At 55.3% G+C, this 22,234-nt stretch overlaps 1 protein-coding gene across 2 annotated transcripts in view; it reads left to right on the plus strand.

Moving 5' to 3' along the window:
* The first annotated feature begins 6,729 nt into the window (after positions 1 to 6,729).
* IQUB (IQ motif and ubiquitin domain containing) overlaps positions 6,730 to 22,234 on the plus strand; it is a 137,363-nt gene continuing 121,858 nt past the window's right edge. The window contains exon 1 of one of the 2 annotated variants that reach the window (XM_077261059.1): positions 6,730 to 6,838. The gene's annotated coding sequence lies outside the window, so the exon portion shown is untranslated. Of the gene's footprint in view, positions 6,839 to 6,922; positions 7,016 to 22,234 lie in introns of those variants that run through there. The other variant, XM_077261061.1, reaches the window with a different exon arrangement.

Below are 22,234 nucleotides of genomic sequence, written 5' to 3' on the forward strand. Positions count from 1 at the left end.
CAGAGCTTACTGCGCCTGCGCAGCACAGTAGTACACAGCGCAGGCGCCGGTTTTGAAACGTAAACAGCGCTGAAGGGGCGGCGCCGAAAGCCTATGAAGATTGGAGTGACGGCAGAGTAGCGGTTCAAGCTGGGGAGTGAGGACCCGCCTCCCTGGCTAAAGACCGGTATTTTGGCTAAGGATCAAAACGCTTTATTTTGGGTATACTTGAACCTAAAACTAAAAGAGCCACCTTGTTAGAATGCAGCATTACTGCTGCACAAGGTGGCTCTTTCAGTTTATAACGGCTGGAGGGGGTGACAGTGGTCCTTTAAATAGTCGTGCTGGACTTTGGGCGTCGCCGATTATAGCTTGTGCTTTATGCCTGGTGATTCCGGTCTGAAGTGGTGGTCTTGTTGTAGGATTATCGTATCTGGTGGTGTATAATCCTTTGTCATATTCCTCCTTCCTATTTGTATTTGTTTTGCCCTGTACACATTATAGTGTATTCCTGTGTGTCTGTGGCGTGGTGCGTTTTTCAGTTTTCCCTGTCTGTGCTTTCTGTGGGGATTGGTGTGTGGTCTCTTCACTGGGTGGCGGGAGGTGGTTTCAGCTTAGGGCTGAAACAGGAGTTAGGGTCAGGCCTGGCGGCCCAGACATGCACACCTTTAGTGTAACTTCTGAGAAAGGGACAGACAGGGTTTCCCTAGCCAGAGGGATATCGCAGGGGCCCGGGTAACCAACCTTAGTCTACCCAGTTCCCCCGTGACATTATAATCGGCCCCAAAAAAATAAAAAAAAATATATATATTTTTTTTGGTATGTCACGGATCCCATGACTTCCATAAACCGCCAGTTGAGGGCGCTGTTCTTACAGGTCACTGAATTGAAGGGGGCAGTTCAGCAACAGGGTCTTGTGGTATCTAATGTGCAAGTGGAAACTGCAGGTAGAGTTGCAGAGCCAAAAATCCCTTTACCTGAGAGGTTTGCTGGGGAACGCAGTAAATTTGTTGTTTTCCGTGAAGCTTGCAAATTGTATTTTCGTATGCGCCCACTTTCCTCAGGTAATGAGGCTCAGCGTGTGGGCTTGGTTTTGTCATTACTGAACGGAGACCCCCAAGCATGGGCGTTTTCATTACCTTCTGATTCAGCTGCATTTAACTCAGTAGAGAGTTTTTTTTCCGCTCTTGGACTCATATATGATGATCCTGACAGATTGGCTCTAGCAGAATCTAAAATACGCGCTCTCTGCCAGGGGGAGCGAATGGCGGAGGATTACTGTTCTGAATTTAGCCGCTGGGCAGTGTACACACAATGGAATGACCCGGCACTGCGGAGTCAGTTGTATGTGGGGTTTCGAGAAGGGTTAAACAAGCCCTTCTGATGTATGAGACTCCTGCTTCTCTAGAGTCTGCCATGAGTCTTGTTGTCCGCATTGATCGCCGTTTGCGTCAGGGGGCGCTAGAGACGCCGCCTATGGGGGAGGTTGTAGGTGCACGTGAGGTTGCTGCAGGTGAGCCCACGGAGCCTATGCAAATCGCAGGGGTGTCACGTCATCAAGCCCCCTCGCTCAGGAAGCAGGGACTCTGTCTTTGCTGTGGTAAAAAGGGGCATTACGTAAATGCTTGTCCTCTGTTTTCTAAAAAAAAAGCACAACGGCGGAAATCTACTAAGCTCAGAGGGTGTGGAGGAGGCCAATCTGAGCTTATGCATATCCTCCATGGTGGTCTCTCAATGTATGCTCCCTGCCAGAGTTATGGTCGCTGGCAGAGAGCTGCCAATCACTGTTTTTGTGGATAGTGGTTCGGCCACTAATCTCATTGATGAGGAGTTTTCGCGCACGGCCGGGTTCACGGTCGAAAAATTGCCTCATCAGTGCTACCCCTCTCCCACAGGGGAGATTACTGAGTTTGTGGCTGAGGTTAAACTCCACATTGGGGTCCTACATTCTGAGCAGGTTACATGTAGGGTGCTCAGTAATCTTCCTGCACAAATGGTTCTGGGTTTTCCATGGTTATCTATGCACAACCCGATGATTGACTGGAAAACTCAGGACATAATTCAGTGGAGCGGATTTTGCCAGGAGAATTGCCTGGCCACATGTGTGTCTGCTGTGACTCCAAGCATTCCTTAGTCACTGCTGGATTTCGCGGATGTGTTCTCAGAGAAGGGTTGCTCAGAATTGCCACCACATTGCCCCTATGACTGTACTATTGGGTTTAAACCAGGGGCTAAATTGCCGAAAGCAAGGATGTTCAACATCTCTGGTCCTGAGAGGCAAGCTTTAAAAGATTACATTGCTGAGAGTCTGAGCAAAGGGCACATCAGGCCTTCATACTCGCCGGTGGCAGCGGGGTTCTTCATTAAAAAGAAAGATGGCGGACTACGCCCGTGTCTGGATTTCAGGGAGTTAAACCAGATTACGGTTCGTGATCCATACCCTATGCCACTGATACCTGATTTGTTCAACCAGGTGGCTGGTGCTAAGTGGTTTTCCAAGCTTGACCTCAGGGGGGCTTACAACCTCATAAGAGTCCGTCAAGGTGATGAGTGGAAGACGGCTTTTAATACTCCTGAGGGTCAGTTTGAAAATTTGGTGATGCCATTTGGGTTGACAAACGCGCCTGCAGTTTTTCAACATTTCATAAATGATGTATTCTCGCATGTTCTGGGGAAATTTGTTGTTGTGTACCTAGATGACATTCTCATTTATTCATGCGACCGTGATACTCATTTAGAGCATGTGAGGCAGGTGTTACAGCTTCTCAGGGAAAATAAGCTCTATGCAAAACTTGAGAAATGTGTATTTTAGGTTCAGGAGTTGCCTTTCTTGGGTTATACTGTGTCTGCTTCAGGGTTTAAAATGGATGCCGCTAAGGTGCAAGCGGTGCTGCATTGGGAACGGCCTGATAACCTAAAAGCACTCCAGCGGTTCCTTGGGTTTTCCAACTATTATAGAAAGTTTATCAAAGATTTTTCTACCATTGCTAAAACGCTTACTGACATGACGAAAAAAGGGTACCAATTTCTCAGCCTGGCCTCAGGCTGCTGTGCGTGCATTTGAATTTCTGAAGAACAGTTTTGCTTCGGCCCCCATTCTGGTGCAACCGGACGTATCAAAACCATTTACCGTGGAAGTCGATGCGTCTGAGGTTGGAGTGGGGGTGGTGCTGTCACAAGGCTCATCCTTGGGCGAGTTGCGTCCTTGCGCCTACTTTTCCAAGAAGCTGTCGTCTGCCAAATGTAATTATGATATCGGCAACAGGGAGTTGTTGGCTATCAAGTTGGCTTTTGAGGAATGGCGACACTTTTTGGAGGGGTCGGTCCATCAGGTTACAGTTATCACCGACCATAAAAATCTGCTGTATTTGGAGTCAGCCAAGCGTCTGTCCCCCAGGCAGGCTCGCTGGGCATTCTTTTTCACGCGGTTCAACTTTTTTGTTACGTACCGACCTGGGTGTAAGAACACTAAGGCGGATGCTTTGTCCAGGTGTTTTCCGGGGGGAGAACCTCGGGAAGATCTGGTACCCATCCTCCAAAAGGGTGTAGTGGTCTCGGCTCTCACGACCGAGGTGGAGGCTGAGATTGCAGAGGCTCAGGTGGAGGTACCACCAGAGCTTCCCATTAACAAATCGTTTGTACCGCTCCATCTTCGCCTAAAGGTGTTGGGTTAGCATCATGATGCCGTCCTGGCTGGCCATCCAGGGGTTAGGGGTACCTTGGAGTTGGTGTCACGTTGGTTTTGGTGGCCCAAAATCTGACAGGACGTGGTCTCATACGTATCAGCATGTACCACGTGCGCTAGGGCTAAGACGTCCCGCTCTCGTCCTGCTGGCACACTACATCCTCTCGGGGTACCCAGTAGGCCATGGACGGAGATTTCCATGGATTTTATCACAGATTTGCCCTCCTCTGCTGGGAACACGGTCATTCTGGTGGTTGCTGATCGGTTCTCAAAGATGTCGCACTTTGTGTCTTTGCCTTCGTTGCCTAACGCTAAGACTCTGGCTCAGGTTTTTGTGCAGGAGGTGTTCAGACTTCACGGGGTCCCGTCTGACATTGTGTCTGATAGGGGTACTCAGTTTGTGGCAAAATTTTGGAAAGCTTTTTGCTCACGGCTGGGGATCAAGTTGTTGCATTCTTCTGCGTTTCATCCTCAATCAAATGGTCAGACCGAGCGTATGAACCAGAATTTGGAGCAGTACATACGCTGTTTTGTTTCTGACAATCAGGAGGAGTGGTCGACGTTCCTTCCTTTGGCTGAGTTTGCTATAAATAATCACCGTCAGGAATCGTCTGGGGAGTCCCCGTTCTTTTGTGTTTACGGGCTCCATCCTCAGTTTTGTACTCTGCGTCAGGGGGGCTCTACTGGCGTCCCGGAGGAGGACCAGTTAGGAGCACAACTGTCATCCGTTTGGAGGAGAGTGAAACAGCGCTTGCTAAGCGTAGGTGCAAGGTACAAACGAGTGGCTGACAGTAAACGTGTGACAGGTCCGGACCTGAGTGTGGGTGACTGGGTGTGGTTGTCCACAAAAAACATAAAACTCAAGATTCCATCCTTGAAATTGGGTCCAAGGTTTATTGGTCCATTTAGGGTTGCCACCATCATTAACCCGGTAGCCTACCGTTTGGCGCTCCCTACGGTATATAAAATATACAACGTGTTCCACAGATCTTTATTAAAAAAGGTGGTGGGTTCTGTGGACACGGCGCCTATGCCACCTCCAGTCTTGGTGGATGGCAATTTGGAGTTTGAAGTCTCCAAAGTGGTTGACTCTCATGTAGTGCGCCGCACATTACAGTACCTGGTACACTGGCGTGGTTATGGGCCGGAAGAGAGGTCCTGGGTACCAGCCTCGGACATACATGCGGACCTGCTGGTCAGTATGTTTCACCGCCGCCATCCGGACAAGCCGGGTCCTATAAGTCGTGAGGGCCTAGGGGTCCCTCGTAGAAGGCGGGGTACTGCCATGTCGGACGCTGTTCACACTAGGGCGTCCGACAGACAGCAGTAATTCCACTTACGTCCACTACACGCTCAGTGGCGTCGGCTAGATTTTATCCAGCTTGCTCGGGGTTAATCTAGCTGGTAATCAGGTTGGAGGCTGGGTCTCGCCCACTGCCTTTAAATAGTCGTGCTGGACTTTGGGCGTCGCCGATTATAGCTTGTGCTTTATGCCTGGTGATTCCGGTCTGGAGTGGTGGTCTTGTTGTAGGATTATCGTATCTGGTGGTGTATAATCCTTTGTCATATTCCTCCTTCCTATTTGTATTTGTTTTGCCCTGTGCACATTATAGTGTATTCTTGTGTGTCTGTGGCGTGGTGCGTTTTTCAGTTTTCCCTGTCTGTGCTTTCTGTGGGGATTGGTGTGTGGTCTCTTCACTGGGTGGCGGGAGGTGGTTTCAGCTTAGGGCTGAATCAGGAGTTAGGGTCAGGCCTGGCGGCCCAGACATGCACACCTTTAGTGTAACTTCTGGGAAAGGGACAGACAGGGTTTCCCTAGCCAGAGGGATATCGCAGGGGCCCGGGTAACCAACCTTAGTCTACCCAGTTCCCCCGTGACAGTAGCAGAATTACTCACTTGCTGAGTGCTGACCACCGGGCGGCGCTCATAGCAATCCAACAGTGACAGCCATAGAGGTCTGCTGGAGACCTCTGGTTGTCATGCCAACCCTTTGGCGACCCGCGGTCATGTGACATGGGTGCCAATGGGTGAGAAATCCTGCGTGCTTGCTGGAAGCAAGTGTTAAATGCCGCTGTCAGAACTTTAACAGCGACCTTTAACTAGTTAACATCCACGGGTGGATTGCGATTCCACTTGCGGCTATTAGAGACACATGTCAGCTGTTCAAAACAGCTGACATGTGCCGGAAAAGATATGGGCTCAGCGCGGAAGCTTCATCAAAAGGAGGGTGTCCGACATCGGCGTATTATTACGCCCAATGTTGTAAAGGGGTTAACAATAAAGAAACCGCTAGCTGTGTTTCAAGCAAAAACGCTGATAAAATGCCCCAAAAGACACCCTGTGGTCTTTGATCTTTCCCATTGACTTGTATTGTATAGAGTGTTTTCAGGGTGAAAGTCACATGAAGCATTGATCGGTCAGTGGTCACATCTTTTAACCTAAGGTTGGAATGTGCATTGGGGTCTGAGGTGGGAGCTGATGAGGTACTATTGGCTACTACTATTGGCTGGTATGGCCAACTATATGTATAGATGCCGTCCATAGTGATAACATTGAAATAGTTTTATTGTTATGCAGTACATCACACTCTCTCTTTGGGCACATATAAACACTTTTCTGCGTACGTTCGCTATTATTGGCGGTCCTCGGCTAGCTTGTGGCTACATGTTGCATTCTCTTTCTTGCGTGGTGTCTCACACCAGCCTCCTTTGTTTATGGTCAGTTCATTTTAACAATTATTTTTATCCAGTCAGTTGTCTTATTACGCATTATAAGACTATATTTAGCTGATATATTTTTGATTTTGCGCGCTTTAGAGCATGACTGGTTATTTCCTGCTGAGCACAAGTTGTAGGTTCTGCATTATGGCCTCCATTCTCAGGTTTACCACACACACTGGCACACCTTGGAGCCAGGATTGCTTTATATGGTAAGATAGGTTACGGTACAGTCTCGGCTTAGTGCGCAGGTGAAGGCAGAAGGCTCAGCTGTCTGCTCAGTGTCCGCTCGCTAGTGTCACTGTCTGCGCAGTGCGCACCACAGAAGTTCCCGCCTTTTGCGCTTCCCTAGGTGGTGTCGCCCCGCCCTCCTGTTGCCACAGAAACGCGTGTCCCGCCCGCTGTCCGTTACCCTGGAGACATCGGTGACAACAAGTGGTCCTGCATTCCGTGCCGGTGAGTGGTGGTCTTTGGCGGAGGGTAGTAATGCAGCACAGCTGTACTCCACAGTGGGGGCTCTTCACTGACCATTGGATATAGTTTGCGCCTGTTCAGTTCTATGGGACCATATTAGATGCTGCTATATAAGCTGTTGCAGTGTTGCTCCATGGTTTGTACTGTACTAGTTTGCAGGTCAGTGGTCACTGGTTTATACCCAGTCATGGCTGCTCCAACAGTTGTGAAACTACAACTCCCAGAATGCCCTAACAAGTGTAACAAGTAACGGCAGTGTGTAACTGTATGATGTATGGAGGCTTAAGGTACCGTCACACTAAACGACTTTATAACGATATCGCTAGCAATCCGTGACGTTGCAGCGTCCTCGCTAGCGATATCGTTTAGTTTGACACGCAGCAGCGATCAGGATCCTGCTGTGATGTCGCTGGTCGCTGAATAAAGTCCAGAACTTTATTTGGTCGTTTGATCGCTGTGTATCGTTGTGTTTGACACCAAATGCAACGATACCAGCGATATTTTACACTGGTAACCAGGGTAAACATCGGGTAACTAAGCGCGGGGCCGCGCTTAGTAACCCGATGTTTACCCTGGTTACCAGCGTAAAATGTAAAAAAAACAAACAGCACATACTCACATTGCGTCCCCTGCAGTCTGCTTCCTCCTCTGACTCAGCGCCGCAAAGTGAAAGTGAAAGCAGCACAGCGGTGACGTCACCGCTCTGCTCTCACTGTACGGCGCTCAGTCAGTCAGGAAGTGGACGCAGGGGGACGTGAATGTAAGTATGTGCTGTTTGTTTTTTTTACATTTTACGCTGGTAACCAGGGTAAACATCGGGTTACTAAGCGCGGCCCTGCGCTTAGTTACCCGATGTTTACCCTGGTTACCAGGGGACCTCGGCATCGTTGATCGCTGGAGAGCGGTCTGTGTGACAGCTCTCCAGCGATCAAACAGCGACGCTGCAGCGATCGGCATCGTTGTCGTTATCGCTGCAGCGTCGCTTAATGTGACGGTACCTTTACAGCTAGTGCTGTGATAACAGCGGGAGAGGATGTGCCAGCAGGGGCAGGTAAATGTGCCAGCAGGGGCAGCTATAGGGGAAGGTAAATGTGCCAGCAGGGGCAGCTATAAGGGAAGGTAAATGTGCCAGCAGGGGCAGCTATAGGGGAAGGTAAATGTGCCAGCAGGGGCAGCTGTAGGGGCAGGTAAATGTGCCAGCAGGGGCAGGTAAATGTGCCAGCAGGGGCAGCTATAGGGGAAGGTAAATGTGCCAGCAGGGGCAGCTATAGGGGAAGGTAAATGTGCCAGCAGGGGCAGCTGTAGGGGCAGGTAAATGTGCCAGCAGGGGCAGGTAAATATGCCAGCAGGGGCAGCATGTGCCAGCAGGGGCAGCTATAGGGGCAGGTAAATGTGCCAGCAGGGGCAGCTACAGGGGAAAGTAAATGTGCCAGCAGGGGCAGCTATAGGGGCAGGTAAATGTGCCAGCAGGGGCAGCTGTAGGGGCAGGTAAATGTGCCAGCAGGGGGTCGCTATAGGGGCAGGTAAATGTGCCAGCAGGGGCAGCTACGGGGGAAAGTAAATGTGCCAGCAGGGGCAGCTATAGGGGCAGGTAAATGTGCCAGCAGGGGCAGCTACAGGGGAAAGTAAATGTGCCAACAGGGGCAGCTATAGGGGCAGGTAAATGTGCCAGCAGAGGCAGCTGTAGGGGAAGGTAAATGTGCCAGCAGGGGCAGCTATAGGGGCAGGTAAATGTGCCAGCAGGGGCAGCTGTAGGGGAAGGTGCAGGGGCAGCTGTAGGGGCAGGTAAATGTGCCAGCAGGGGCAGCTGTACAGGAAGGTAAATGTGCCAGCTGGGGACAGCTATAGGGGCAGGTAAATGTGCCAGCGGGGCAGCTGTAGGGGCAGGTAAATGTGCCAGCAGGGGGTCGCTATAGGGGCAGGTAAATGTGCCAGCAGGGGCAGCTACAGGGGAAAGTAAATGTGCCAGCAGGGGCAGCTATAGGGGCAGGTAAATGTGCCAGCAGGGGCAGGTAAATATGCCAGCAGGGGCAGCATGTGCCAGCAGGGCAGCTATAGGGGCAGGTAAATGTGCCAGCAGGGGCAGGTAAATATGCCAGCAGGGGCAGCATGTGCCAGCAGGGGCAGCTGTAGGGGAAGGTGCAGGGGCAGCTGTAGGGGCAGGTAAATGTGCCAGCAGGGGCAGCTGTACAGGAAGGTAAATGTGCCAGCTGGGGACAGCTATAGGGGCAGGTAAATGTGCCAGCAGGGGCAGCTACAGGGGAAAGTAAATGTGCCAGCAGGGGCAGCTATAGGGGCAGGTAAATGTGCCAGCAGGGGCAGCTGTAGGGGCAGGTAAATGTGCCAGCAGGGGGTCGCTATAGGGGCAGGTAAATGTGCCAGCAGGGGCAGCTACGGGGGAAAGTAAATGTGCCAGCAGGGGCAGCTATAGGGGCAGGTAAATGTGCCAGCAGGGGCAGCTACAGGGGAAAGTAAATGTGCCAACAGGGGCAGCTATAGGGGCAGGTAAATGTGCCAGCAGAGGCAGCTGTAGGGGAAGGTAAATGTGCCAGCAGGGGCAGCTATAGGGGCAGGTAAATGTGCCAGCAGGGGCAGCTGTAGGGGAAGGTGCAGGGGCAGCTGTAGGGGCAGGTAAATGTGCCAGCAGGGGCAGCTGTACAGGAAGGTAAATGTGCCAGCTGGGGACAGCTATAGGGGCAGGTAAATGTGCCAGCAGGGGCAGCTACAGGGGAAAGTAAATGTGCCAGCAGGGGCAGCTATAGGGGCAGGTAAATGTGCCAGCAGAGGCAGCTGTAGGGGAAGGTAAATGTGCCAGCAGGGGCAGCTGTAGGGGAAGGTGCAGGGGCAGCTGTAGGGGCAGGTAAATGTGCCAGCAGGGGCAGCTATAGGGGCAGGTAAATGTGCCAGCAGGGGCAGGTAAATATGCCAGCAGGGGCAGCATGTGCCAGCAGGGGCAGCTATAGGGGCAGGTAAATGTGCCAGCAGGGGCAGCTATAGGGGCAGGTAAATGTGCCAGCAGGGGCAGGTAAATATGCCAGCAGGCTCAGCATGTGCCAGCAGGGGCAGCTATAGGGGCAGGTAAATGTGCCAGCAGGGGCAGCTACAGGGGAAAGTAAATGTGCCAGCAGGGGCAGCTATAGGGGCAGGTAAATGTGCCAGCAGGGGCAGCTGTAGGGGCAGGTAAATGTGCCAGCAGGGGGTCGCTATAGGGGCAGGTAAATGTGCCAGCAGGGGCAGCTACAGGGGAAAGTAAATGTGCCAGCAGGGGCAGCTATAGGGGCAGGTAAATGTGCCAGCAGGGGCAGCTACAGGGGAAAGTAAATGTGCCAACAGGGGCAGCTATAGGGGAAGGTAAATGTGCCAGCAGAGGCAGCTGTAGGGGAAGGTAAATGTGCCAGCAGGGGCAGCTATAGGGGCAGGTAAATGTGCCAGCAGGGGCAGCTATAGGGGAAGGTAAATGTGCCAGCAGGGGCAGCTATAGGGGCAGGTAAATATGCCAGCAGGGGCAGCTGTAGGGGCAGGTAAATGTGCCAGCGGGGCAGCTGTAGGGGCAGGTAAATGTGCCAGCAGGGGGTCGCTATAGGGGAAAGTAAATGTGCCAGCAGGGGCAGCTATAGGGGCAGGTAAATGTGCCAGCAGGGGCAGGTAAATATGCCAGCAGGGGCAGCATGTGCCAGCAGGGGCAGCTATAGGGGCAGGTAAATGTGCCAGCAGGGGCAGCTACAGGGGAAAGTAAATGTGCCAGCAGGGGCAGCTATAGGGGCAGGTAAATGTGCCAGCAGGGGCAGCTGTAGGGGCAGGTAAATGTGCCAGCAGGGGGTCGCTATAGGGGCAGGTAAATGTGCCAGCAGGGGCAGCTACGGGGGAAAGTAAATGTGCCAGCAGGGGCAGCTATAGGGGCAGGTAAATGTGCCAGCAGGGGCAGCTACAGGGGAAAGTAAATGTGCCAACAGGGGCAGCTATAGGGGAAGGTAAATGTGCCAGCAGAGGCAGCTGTAGGGGAAGGTAAATGTGCCAGCAGGGGCAGCTATAGGGGCAGGTAAATGTGCCAGCAGGGGCAGCTATAGGGGAAGGTAAATGTGCCAGCAGGGGCAGCTATAGGGGCAGGTAAATATGCCAGCAGGGGCAGCTGTAGGGGCAGGTAAATGTGCCAGCGGGGCAGCTGTAGGGGCAGGTAAATGTGCCAGCAGGGGGTCGCTATAGGGGAAAGTAAATGTGCCAGCAGGGGCAGCTATAGGGGCAGGTAAATGTGCCAGCAGGGGCAGGTAAATATGCCAGCAGGGGCAGCATGTGCCAGCAGGGGCAGCTATAGGGGCAGGTAAATGTGCCAGCAGGGGCAGCTACAGGGGAAAGTAAATGTGCCAGCAGGGGCAGCTATAGGGGCAGGTAAATGTGCCAGCAGGGGCAGCTGTAGGGGCAGGTAAATGTGCCAGCAGGGGGTCGCTATAGGGGCAGGTAAATGTGCCAGCAGGGGCAGCTACGGGGGAAAGTAAATGTGCCAGCAGGGGCAGCTATAGGGGCAGGTAAATGTGCCAGCAGGGGCAGCTACAGGGGAAAGTAAATGTGCCAACAGGGGCAGCTATAGGGGCAGGTAAATGTGCCAGCAGGGGCAGCTGTAGGGGAAGGTAAATGTGCCAGCAGGGGCAGCTATAGGGGCAGGTAAATGTGCCATCAGGGGCAGCTGTAGGGGAAGGTGCAGGGGCAGCTGTAGGGGCAGGTAAATGTGCCAGCAGGGGCAGCTGTACAGGAAGGTAAATGTGCCAGCTGGGGACAGCTATAGGGGCAGGTAAATGTGCCAGCGGGGCAGCTGTAGGGGCAGGTAAATGTGCCAGCAGGGGGTCGCTATAGGGGCAGGTAAATGTGCCAGCTGGGGCAGCTACAGGGGAAAGTAAATGTGCCAGCAGGGGCAGCTATAGGGGCAGGTAAATGTGCCAGCAGGGGCAGGTAAATATGCCAGCAGGGGCAGCATGTGCCAGCAGGGGCAGCTATAGGGGCAGGTAAATGTGCCAGCAGGGGCAGCTACAGGGGAAAGTAAATGTGCCAGCAGGGGCAGCTATAGGGGCAGGTAAATGTGCCAGCAGGGGCAGCTGTAGGGGCAGGTAAATGTGCCAGCAGGGGGTCGCTATAGGGGCAGGTAAATGTGCCAGCAGGGGCAGCTACGGGGGAAAGTAAATGTGCCAGCAGGGGCAGCTATAGGGGCAGGTAAATGTGCCAGCAGGGGCAGCTACAGGGGAAAGTAAATGTGCCAACAGGGGCAGCTATAGGGGCAGGTAAATGTGCCAGCAGAGGCAGCTGTAGGGGAAGGTAAATGTGCCAGCAGGGGCAGCTATAGGGGCAGGTAAATGTGCCAGCACGGGCAGCTGTAGGGGAAGGTGCAGGGGCAGCTGTAGGGGCAGGTAAATGTGCCAGCAGGGGCAGCTGTACAGGAAGGTAAATGTGCCAGCTGGGGACAGCTATAGGGGCAGGTAAATGTGCCAGCAGGGGCAGCTACAGGGGAAAGTAAATGTGCCAGCAGGGGCAGCTATAGGGGCAAGTAAATGTGCCAGCAGAGGCAGCTGTAGGGGAAGGTAAATGTGCCAGCAGGGGCAGCTGTAGGGGAAGGTGCAGGGGCAGCTGTAGGGGCAGGTAAATGTGCCAGCAGGGGCAGCTATAGGGGCAGGTAAATATGCCAGCAGGGGCAGGTAAATATGCCAGCAGGGGCAGCATGTGCCAGCAGGGGCAGCTATAGGGGCAGGTAAATGTGCCAGCAGGGGCAGCTATAGGGGCAGGTAAATGTGCCAGCAGGGGCAGGTAAATATGCCAGCAGGGGCAGCATGTGCCAGCAGGGGCAGCTATAGGGGCAGGTAAATGTGCCAGCAGGGGCAGCTACAGGGGAAAGTAAATGTGCCAGCAGGGGCAGCTATAGGGGCAGGTAAATGTGCCAGCAGGGGCAGCTGTAGGGGCAGGTAAATGTGCCAGCAGGGGGTCGCTATAGGGGCAGGTAAATGTGCCAGCAGGGGCAGCTACAGGGGAAAGTAAATGTGCCAGCAGGGGCAGCTATAGGGGCAGGTAAATGTGCCAGCAGGGGCAGCTACAGGGGAAAGTAAATGTGCCAACAGGGGCAGCTATAGGGGCAGGTAAATGTGCCAGCAGAGGCAGCTGTAGGGGAAGGTAAATGTGCCAGCAGGGGCAGCTATAAGGGAAGGTAAATGTGCCAGCAGGGGCAGCTATAGGGGAAGGTAAATGTGCCAGCAGGGGCAGCTATAAGGGAAGGTAAATGTGCCAGCAGGGGCAGCTATAGGGGAAGGTAAATGTGCCAGCAGGGGCAGCTGTAGGGGCAGGTAAATGTGCCAGCAGGGGCAGGTAAATGTGCCAGCAGGGGCAGCTATAGGGGAAGGTAAATGTGCCAGCAGGGGCAGCTATAGGGGAAGGTAAATGTGCCAGCAGGGGCAGCTGTAGGGGCAGGTAAATGTGCCAGCAGGGGCAGGTAAATATGCCAGCAGGGGCAGCATGTGCCAGCAGGGGCAGCTATAGGGGCAGGTAAATGTGCCAGCAGGGGCAGCTACAGGGGAAAGTAAATGTGCCAGCAGGGGCAGCTATAGGGGCAGGTAAATGTGCCAGCAGGGGCAGCTGTAGGGGCAGGTAAATGTGCCAGCAGGGGGTCGCTATAGGGGCAGGTAAATGTGCCAGCAGGGGCAGCTACGGGGGAAAGTAAATGTGCCAGCAGGGGCAGCTATAGGGGCAGGTAAATGTGCCAGCAGGGGCAGCTACAGGGGAAAGTAAATGTGCCAACAGGGGCAGCTATAGGGGCAGGTAAATGTGCCAGCAGAGGCAGCTGTAGGGGAAGGTAAATGTGCCAGCAGGGGCAGCTATAGGGGCAGGTAAATGTGCCAGCAGGGGCAGCTGTAGGGGAAGGTGCAGGGGCAGCTGTAGGGGCAGGTAAATGTGCCAGCAGGGGCAGCTGTACAGGAAGGTAAATGTGCCAGCTGGGGACAGCTATAGGGGCAGGTAAATGTGCCAGCGGGGCAGCTGTAGGGGCAGGTAAATGTGCCAGCAGGGGGTCGCTATAGGGGCAGGTAAATGTGCCAGCAGGGGCAGCTACAGGGGAAAGTAAATGTGCCAGCAGGGGCAGCTATAGGGGCAGGTAAATGTGCCAGCAGGGGCAGGTAAATATGCCAGCAGGGGCAGCATGTGCCAGCAGGGCAGCTATAGGGGCAGGTAAATGTGCCAGCAGGGGCAGGTAAATATGCCAGCAGGGGCAGCATGTGCCAGCAGGGGCAGCTGTAGGGGAAGGTGCAGGGGCAGCTGTAGGGGCAGGTAAATGTGCCAGCAGGGGCAGCTGTACAGGAAGGTAAATGTGCCAGCTGGGGACAGCTATAGGGGCAGGTAAATGTGCCAGCAGGGGCAGCTACAGGGGAAAGTAAATGTGCCAGCAGGGGCAGCTATAGGGGCAGGTAAATGTGCCAGCAGGGGCAGCTGTAGGGGCAGGTAAATGTGCCAGCAGGGGGTCGCTATAGGGGCAGGTAAATGTGCCAGCAGGGGCAGCTACGGGGGAAAGTAAATGTGCCAGCAGGGGCAGCTATAGGGGCAGGTAAATGTGCCAGCAGGGGCAGCTACAGGGGAAAGTAAATGTGCCAACAGGGGCAGCTATAGGGGCAGGTAAATGTGCCAGCAGAGGCAGCTGTAGGGGAAGGTAAATGTGCCAGCAGGGGCAGCTATAGGGGCAGGTAAATGTGCCAGCAGGGGCAGCTGTAGGGGAAGGTGCAGGGGCAGCTGTAGGGGCAGGTAAATGTGCCAGCAGGGGCAGCTGTACAGGAAGGTAAATGTGCCAGCTGGGGACAGCTATAGGGGCAGGTAAATGTGCCAGCAGGGGCAGCTACAGGGGAAAGTAAATGTGCCAGCAGGGGCAGCTATAGGGGCAGGTAAATGTGCCAGCAGAGGCAGCTGTAGGGGAAGGTAAATGTGCCAGCAGGGGCAGCTGTAGGGGAAGGTGCAGGGGCAGCTGTAGGGGCAGGTAAATGTGCCAGCAGGGGCAGCTATAGGGGCAGGTAAATGTGCCAGCAGGGGCAGGTAAATATGCCAGCAGGGGCAGCATGTGCCAGCAGGGGCAGCTATAGGGGCAGGTAAATGTGCCAGCAGGGGCAGCTATAGGGGCAGGTAAATGTGCCAGCAGGGGCAGGTAAATATGCCAGCAGGCTCAGCATGTGCCAGCAGGGGCAGCTATAGGGGCAGGTAAATGTGCCAGCAGGGGCAGCTACAGGGGAAAGTAAATGTGCCAGCAGGGGCAGCTATAGGGGCAGGTAAATGTGCCAGCAGGGGCAGCTGTAGGGGCAGGTAAATGTGCCAGCAGGGGGTCGCTATAGGGGCAGGTAAATGTGCCAGCAGGGGCAGCTACAGGGGAAAGTAAATGTGCCAGCAGGGGCAGCTATAGGGGCAGGTAAATGTGCCAGCAGGGGCAGCTACAGGGGAAAGTAAATGTGCCAACAGGGGCAGCTATAGGGGAAGGTAAATGTGCCAGCAGAGGCAGCTGTAGGGGAAGGTAAATGTGCCAGCAGGGGCAGCTATAGGGGCAGGTAAATGTGCCAGCAGGGGCAGCTATAGGGGAAGGTAAATGTGCCAGCAGGGGCAGCTATAGGGGCAGGTAAATATGCCAGCAGGGGCAGCTGTAGGGGCAGGTAAATGTGCCAGCGGGGCAGCTGTAGGGGCAGGTAAATGTGCCAGCAGGGGGTCGCTATAGGGGAAAGTAAATGTGCCAGCAGGGGCAGCTATAGGGGCAGGTAAATGTGCCAGCAGGGGCAGGTAAATATGCCAGCAGGGGCAGCATGTGCCAGCAGGGGCAGCTATAGGGGCAGGTAAATGTGCCAGCAGGGGCAGCTACAGGGGAAAGTAAATGTGCCAGCAGGGGCAGCTATAGGGGCAGGTAAATGTGCCAGCAGGGGCAGCTGTAGGGGCAGGTAAATGTGCCAGCAGGGGGTCGCTATAGGGGCAGGTAAATGTGCCAGCAGGGGCAGCTACGGGGGAAAGTAAATGTGCCAGCAGGGGCAGCTATAGGGGCAGGTAAATGTGCCAGCAGGGGCAGCTACAGGGGAAAGTAAATGTGCCAACAGGGGCAGCTATAGGGGAAGGTAAATGTGCCAGCAGAGGCAGCTGTAGGGGAAGGTAAATGTGCCAGCAGGGGCAGCTATAGGGGCAGGTAAATGTGCCAGCAGGGGCAGCTATAGGGGAAGGTAAATGTGCCAGCAGGGGCAGCTATAGGGGCAGGTAAATATGCCAGCAGGGGCAGCTGTAGGGGCAGGTAAATGTGCCAGCGGGGCAGCTGTAGGGGCAGGTAAATGTGCCAGCAGGGGGTCGCTATAGGGGAAAGTAAATGTGCCAGCAGGGGCAGCTATAGGGGCAGGTAAATGTGCCAGCAGGGGCAGGTAAATATGCCAGCAGGGGCAGCATGTGCCAGCAGGGGCAGCTATAGGGGCAGGTAAATGTGCCAGCAGGGGCAGCTACAGGGGAAAGTAAATGTGCCAGCAGGGGCAGCTATAGGGGCAGGTAAATGTGCCAGCAGGGGCAGCTGTAGGGGCAGGTAAATGTGCCAGCAGGGGGTCGCTATAGGGGCAGGTAAATGTGCCAGCAGGGGCAGCTACGGGGGAAAGTAAATGTGCCAGCAGGGGCAGCTATAGGGGCAGGTAAATGTGCCAGCAGGGGCAGCTACAGGGGAAAGTAAATGTGCCAACAGGGGCAGCTATAGGGGCAGGTAAATGTGCCAGCAGGGGCAGCTGTAGGGGAAGGTAAATGTGCCAGCAGGGGCAGCTATAGGGGCAGGTAAATGTGCCATCAGGGGCAGCTGTAGGGGAAGGTGCAGGGGCAGCTGTAGGGGCAGGTAAATGTGCCAGCAGGGGCAGCTGTACAGGAAGGTAAATGTGCCAGCTGGGGACAGCTATAGGGGCAGGTAAATGTGCCAGCGGGGCAGCTGTAGGGGCAGGTAAATGTGCCAGCAGGGGGTCGCTATAGGGGCAGGTAAATGTGCCAGCTGGGGCAGCTACAGGGGAAAGTAAATGTGCCAGCAGGGGCAGCTATAGGGGCAGGTAAATGTGCCAGCAGGGGCAGGTAAATATGCCAGCAGGGGCAGCATGTGCCAGCAGGGGCAGCTATAGGGGCAGGTAAATGTGCCAGCAGGGGCAGCTACAGGGGAAAGTAAATGTGCCAGCAGGGGCAGCTATAGGGGCAGGTAAATGTGCCAGCAGGGGCAGCTGTAGGGGCAGGTAAATGTGCCAGCAGGGGGTCGCTATAGGGGCAGGTAAATGTGCCAGCAGGGGCAGCTACGGGGGAAAGTAAATGTGCCAGCAGGGGCAGCTATAGGGGCAGGTAAATGTGCCAGCAGGGGCAGCTACAGGGGAAAGTAAATGTGCCAACAGGGGCAGCTATAGGGGCAGGTAAATGTGCCAGCAGAGGCAGCTGTAGGGGAAGGTAAATGTGCCAGCAGGGGCAGCTATAGGGGCAGGTAAATGTGCCAGCACGGGCAGCTGTAGGGGAAGGTGCAGGGGCAGCTGTAGGGGCAGGTAAATGTGCCAGCAGGGGCAGCTGTACAGGAAGGTAAATGTGCCAGCTGGGGACAGCTATAGGGGCAGGTAAATGTGCCAGCAGGGGCAGCTACAGGGGAAAGTAAATGTGCCAGCAGGGGCAGCTATAGGGGCAAGTAAATGTGCCAGCAGAGGCAGCTGTAGGGGAAGGTAAATGTGCCAGCAGGGGCAGCTGTAGGGGAAGGTGCAGGGGCAGCTGTAGGGGCAGGTAAATGTGCCAGCAGGGGCAGCTATAGGGGCAGGTAAATATGCCAGCAGGGGCAGGTAAATATGCCAGCAGGGGCAGCATGTGCCAGCAGGGGCAGCTATAGGGGCAGGTAAATGTGCCAGCAGGGGCAGCTATAGGGGCAGGTAAATGTGCCAGCAGGGGCAGGTAAATATGCCAGCAGGGGCAGCATGTGCCAGCAGGGGCAGCTATAGGGGCAGGTAAATGTGCCAGCAGGGGCAGCTACAGGGGAAAGTAAATGTGCCAGCAGGGGCAGCTATAGGGGCAGGTAAATGTGCCAGCAGGGGCAGCTGTAGGGGCAGGTAAATGTGCCAGCAGGGGGTCGCTATAGGGGCAGGTAAATGTGCCAGCAGGGGCAGCTACAGGGGAAAGTAAATGTGCCAGCAGGGGCAGCTATAGGGGCAGGTAAATGTGCCAGCAGGGGCAGCTACAGGGGAAAGTAAATGTGCCAACAGGGGCAGCTATAGGGGCAGGTAAATGTGCCAGCAGAGGCAGCTGTAGGGGAAGGTAAATGTGCCAGCAGGGGCAGCTATAGGGGCAGGTAAATGTGCCAGCAGGGGCAGCTGTAGGGGAAGGTGCAGGGGCAGCTGTAGGGGCAGGTAAATGTGCCAGCAGGGGCAGCTGTACAGGAAGGTAAATGTGCCAGCTGGGGACAGCTATAGGGGCAGGTAAATGTGCCAGCGGGGCAGCTGTAGGGGCAGGTAAATGTGCCAGCAGGGGGTCGCTATAGGGGCAGGTAAATGTGCCAGCAGGGGCAGCTTCAGGGGAAAGTAAATGTGCCAGCAGGGGCAGCTATAGGGGCAGGTAAATGTGCCAGCAGGGGCAGGTAAATATGCCAGCAGGGGCAGCATGTGCCAGCAGGGGCAGCTATAGGGGCAGGTAAATGTGCCAGCAGGGGCAGTTACAGGGGAAAGTAAATGTGCCAGCAGGGGCAGCTATAGGGGCAGGTAAATGTGCCAGCAGGGGCAGCTGTAGGGGCAGGTAAATGTGCCAGCAGGGGGTCGCTATAGGGGCAGGTAAATGTGCCAGCAGGGGCAGCTACGGGGGAAAGTAAATGTGCCAGCAGGGGCAGCTATAGGGGCAGGTAAATGTGCCAGCAGGGGCAGCTACAGGGGAAAGTAAATGTGCCAACAGGGGCAGCTATAGGGGCAGGTAAATGTGCCAGCAGAGGCAGCTGTAGGGGAAGGTAAATGTGCCAGCAGGGGCAGCTATAGGGGCAGGTAAATGTGCCAGCAGGGGCAGCTGTAGGGGAAGGTGCAGGGGCAGCTGTAGGGGCAGGTAAATGTGCCAGCAGGGGCAGCTGTACAGGAAGGTAAATGTGCCAGCTGGGGACAGCTATAGGGGCAGGTAAATGTGCCAGCAGGGGCAGCTACAGGGGAAAGTAAATGTGCCAGCAGGGGCAGCTATAGGGGCAAGTAAATGTGCCAGCAGAGGCAGCTGTAGGGGAAGGTAAATGTGCCAGCAGGGGCAGCTGTAGGGGAAGGTGCAGGGGCAGCTGTAGGGGCAGGTAAATGTGCCAGCAGGGGCAGCTATAGGGGCAGGTAAATGTGCCAGCAGGGGCAGGTAAATATGCCAGCAGGGGCAGCATGTGCCAGCAGGGGCAGCTATAGGGGCAGGTAAATGTGCCAGCAGGGGCAGCTATAGGGGCAGGTAAATGTGCCAGCAGGGGCAGGTAAATATGCCAGCAGGGGCAGCATGTGCCAGCAGGGGCAGCTATAGGGGCAGGTAAATGTGCCAGCAGGGGCAACTACAGGGGAAAGTAAATGTGCCAGCAGGGGCAGCTATAGGGGCAGGTAAATGTGCCAGCAGGGGCAGCTGTAGGGGCAGGTAAATGTGCCAGCAGGGGGTCGCTATAGGGGCAGGTAAATGTGCCAGCAGGGGCAGCTACAGGGGAAAGTAAATGTGCCAGCAGGGGCAGCTATAGGGGCAGGTAAATGTGCCAGCAGGGGCAGCTACAGGGGAAAGTAAATGTGCCAACAGGGGCAGCTATAGGGGCAGGTAAATGTGCCAGCAGAGGCAGCTGTAGGGGAAGGTAAATGTGCCAGCAGGGGCAGCTATAGGGGCAGGTAAATGTGCCAGCAGGGGCAGCTGTAGGGGAAGGTGCAGGGGCAGCTGTAGGGGCAGGTAAATGTGCCAGCAGGGGCAGCTGTACAGGAAGGTAAATGTGCCAGCTGGGGACAGCTATAGGGGCAGGTAAATGTGCCAGTGGGGCAGCTGTAGGGGCAGGTAAATGTGCCAGCAGGGGGTCGCTATAGGGGCAGGTAAATGTGCCAGCAGGGGCAGCTTCAGGGGAAAGTAAATGTGCCAGCAGGGGCAGCTATAGGGGCAGGTAAATGTGCCAGCAGGGGCAGGTAAATATGCCAGCAGGGGCAGCATGTGCCAGCAGGGGCAGCTATAGGGGCAGGTAAATGTGCCAGCAGGGGCAGCTACAGGGGAAGGTAAATGTGCCAGCAGGGGCAGCTATAGGGGCAGGTAAATGTGCCAGCAGGGGCAGCTGTAGGGGCAGGTAAATGTGCCAGCAGGGGGTCGCTATAGGGGCAGGTAAATGTGCCAGCAGGGGCAGCTACGGGGGAAAGTAAATGTGCCAGCAGGGGCAGCTATAGGGGCAGGTAAATGTGCCAGCAGGGGCAGCTACAGGGGAAAGTAAATGTGCCAACAGGGGCAGCTATAGGGGCAGGTAAATGTGCCAGCAGAGGCAGCTGTAGGGGAAGGTAAATGTGCCAGCAGGGGCAGCTATAGGGGCAGGTAAATGTGCCAGCAGGGGCAGCTGTAGGGGAAGGTGCAGGGGCAGCTGTAGGGGCAGGTAAATGTGCCAGCAGGGGCAGCTGTACAGGAAGGTAAATGTGCCAGCTGGGGACAGCTATAGGGGCAGGTAAATGTGCCAGCAGGGGCAGCTACAGGGGAAAGTAAATGTGCCAGCAGGGGCAGCTATAGGGGCAAGTAAATGTGCCAGCAGAGGCAGCTGTAGGGGAAGGTAAATGTGCCAGCAGGGGCAGCTGTAGGGGAAGGTGCAGGGGCAGCTGTAGGGGCAGGTAAATGTGCCAGCAGGGGCAGCTATAGGGGCAGGTAAATGTGCCAGCAGGGGCAGGTAAATATGCCAGCAGGGGCAGCATGTGCCAGCAGGGGCAGCTATAGGGGCAGGTAAATGTGCCAGCAGGGGCAGCTATAGGGGCAGGTAAATGTGCCAGCAGGGGCAGGTAAATATGCCAGCAGGGGCAGCATGTGCCAGCAGGGGCAGCTATAGGGGCAGGTAAATGTGCCAGCAGGGGCAGCTACAGGGGAAAGTAAATGTGCCAGCAGGGGCAGCTATAGGGGCAGGTAAATGTGCCAGCAGGGGCAGCTGTAGGGGCAGGTAAATGTGCCAGCAGGGGGTCGCTATAGGGGCAGGTAAATGTGCCAGCAGGGGCAGCTACAGGGGAAAGTAAATGTGCCAGCAGGGGCAGCTATAGGGGCAGGTAAATGTGCCAGCAGGGGCAGCTACAGGGGAAAGTAAATGTGCCAACAGGGGCAGCTATAGGGGCAGGTAAATGTGCCAGCAGAGGCAGCTGTAGGGGAAGGTAAATGTGCCAGCAGGGGCAGCTATAGGGGCAGGTAAATGTGCCAGCAGGGGCAGCTGTAGGGGAAGGTGCAGGGGCAGCTGTAGGGGCAGGTAAATGTGCCAGCAGGGGCAGCTGTACAGGAAGGTAAATGTACCAGCTGGGGACAGCTATAGGGGCAGGTAAATGTGCCAGCAGGGGCAGCTACAGGGGAAAGTAAATGTGCCAGCAGGGGCAGCTATAGGGGCAAGTAAATGTGCCAGCAGAGGCAGCTGTAGGGGAAGGTAAATGTGCCAGCAGGGGCAGCTGTAGGGGAAGGTGCAGGGGCAGCTGTAGGGGCAGGTAAATGTGCCAGCAGGGGCAGCTATAGGGGCAGTTAAATGTGCCGACAGGGGCAGCTATACGGGAAGGTAAATGTACCAGCACGGACAGCTATAGGGGATGGTAAATGTTCCAGCAGGGGCAGCTATGGGGACTGGTAAATGTGCCAGTAGGGGCAGCTACAGGGGAAGGTAAATGTGCCAACAGGGGCAGCTATAGTAGCAGGTAAATGTGCCAGCAGGGGCAGCTATAAGGACAGGTAAATGTGCCAGCAGGGGCAGCTGTAGGGGACGATAAATGTGCCAGCATGAACAGCTATAGGGGCAGGTAAATGTGCCTGCAGGGGCAGTTACAGGGGAAGGTAAATGTGCCAACAGGTGCAGGTATGGTGGCAGGTAAATGTGCCAGCAGGGGCAGCTATAGGGGCAGGTAAATGTGCCAGCAGAGGCAGCTGTAGGGGAAGGTAAATGTGCCAGCAGGGGCAGCTATAGGGGCAGGTAAATGTGCCAGCAGGGGCAGCTGTAGGGGAAGGTGCAGGGGCAGCTGTAGGGGCAGGTAAATGTGCCAGCAGGGGCAGCTGTACAGGAAGGTAAATGTGCCAGGTGGGGACAGCTATAGGGGCAGGTAAATGTGCCAGCAGGGGCAGCTACAGGGGAAAGTAAATGTGCCAGCAGGGGCAGCTATAGGGGCAGGTAAATGTGCCAGCAGAGGCAGCTGTAGGGGAAGGTAAATGTGCCAGCAGGGG

The sequence above is a fragment of the Ranitomeya variabilis genome, chromosome 5 (assembly GCF_051348905.1).
Source record: "Ranitomeya variabilis isolate aRanVar5 chromosome 5, aRanVar5.hap1, whole genome shotgun sequence".
NCBI lineage: Eukaryota > Metazoa > Chordata > Amphibia > Anura > Dendrobatidae > Ranitomeya > Ranitomeya variabilis.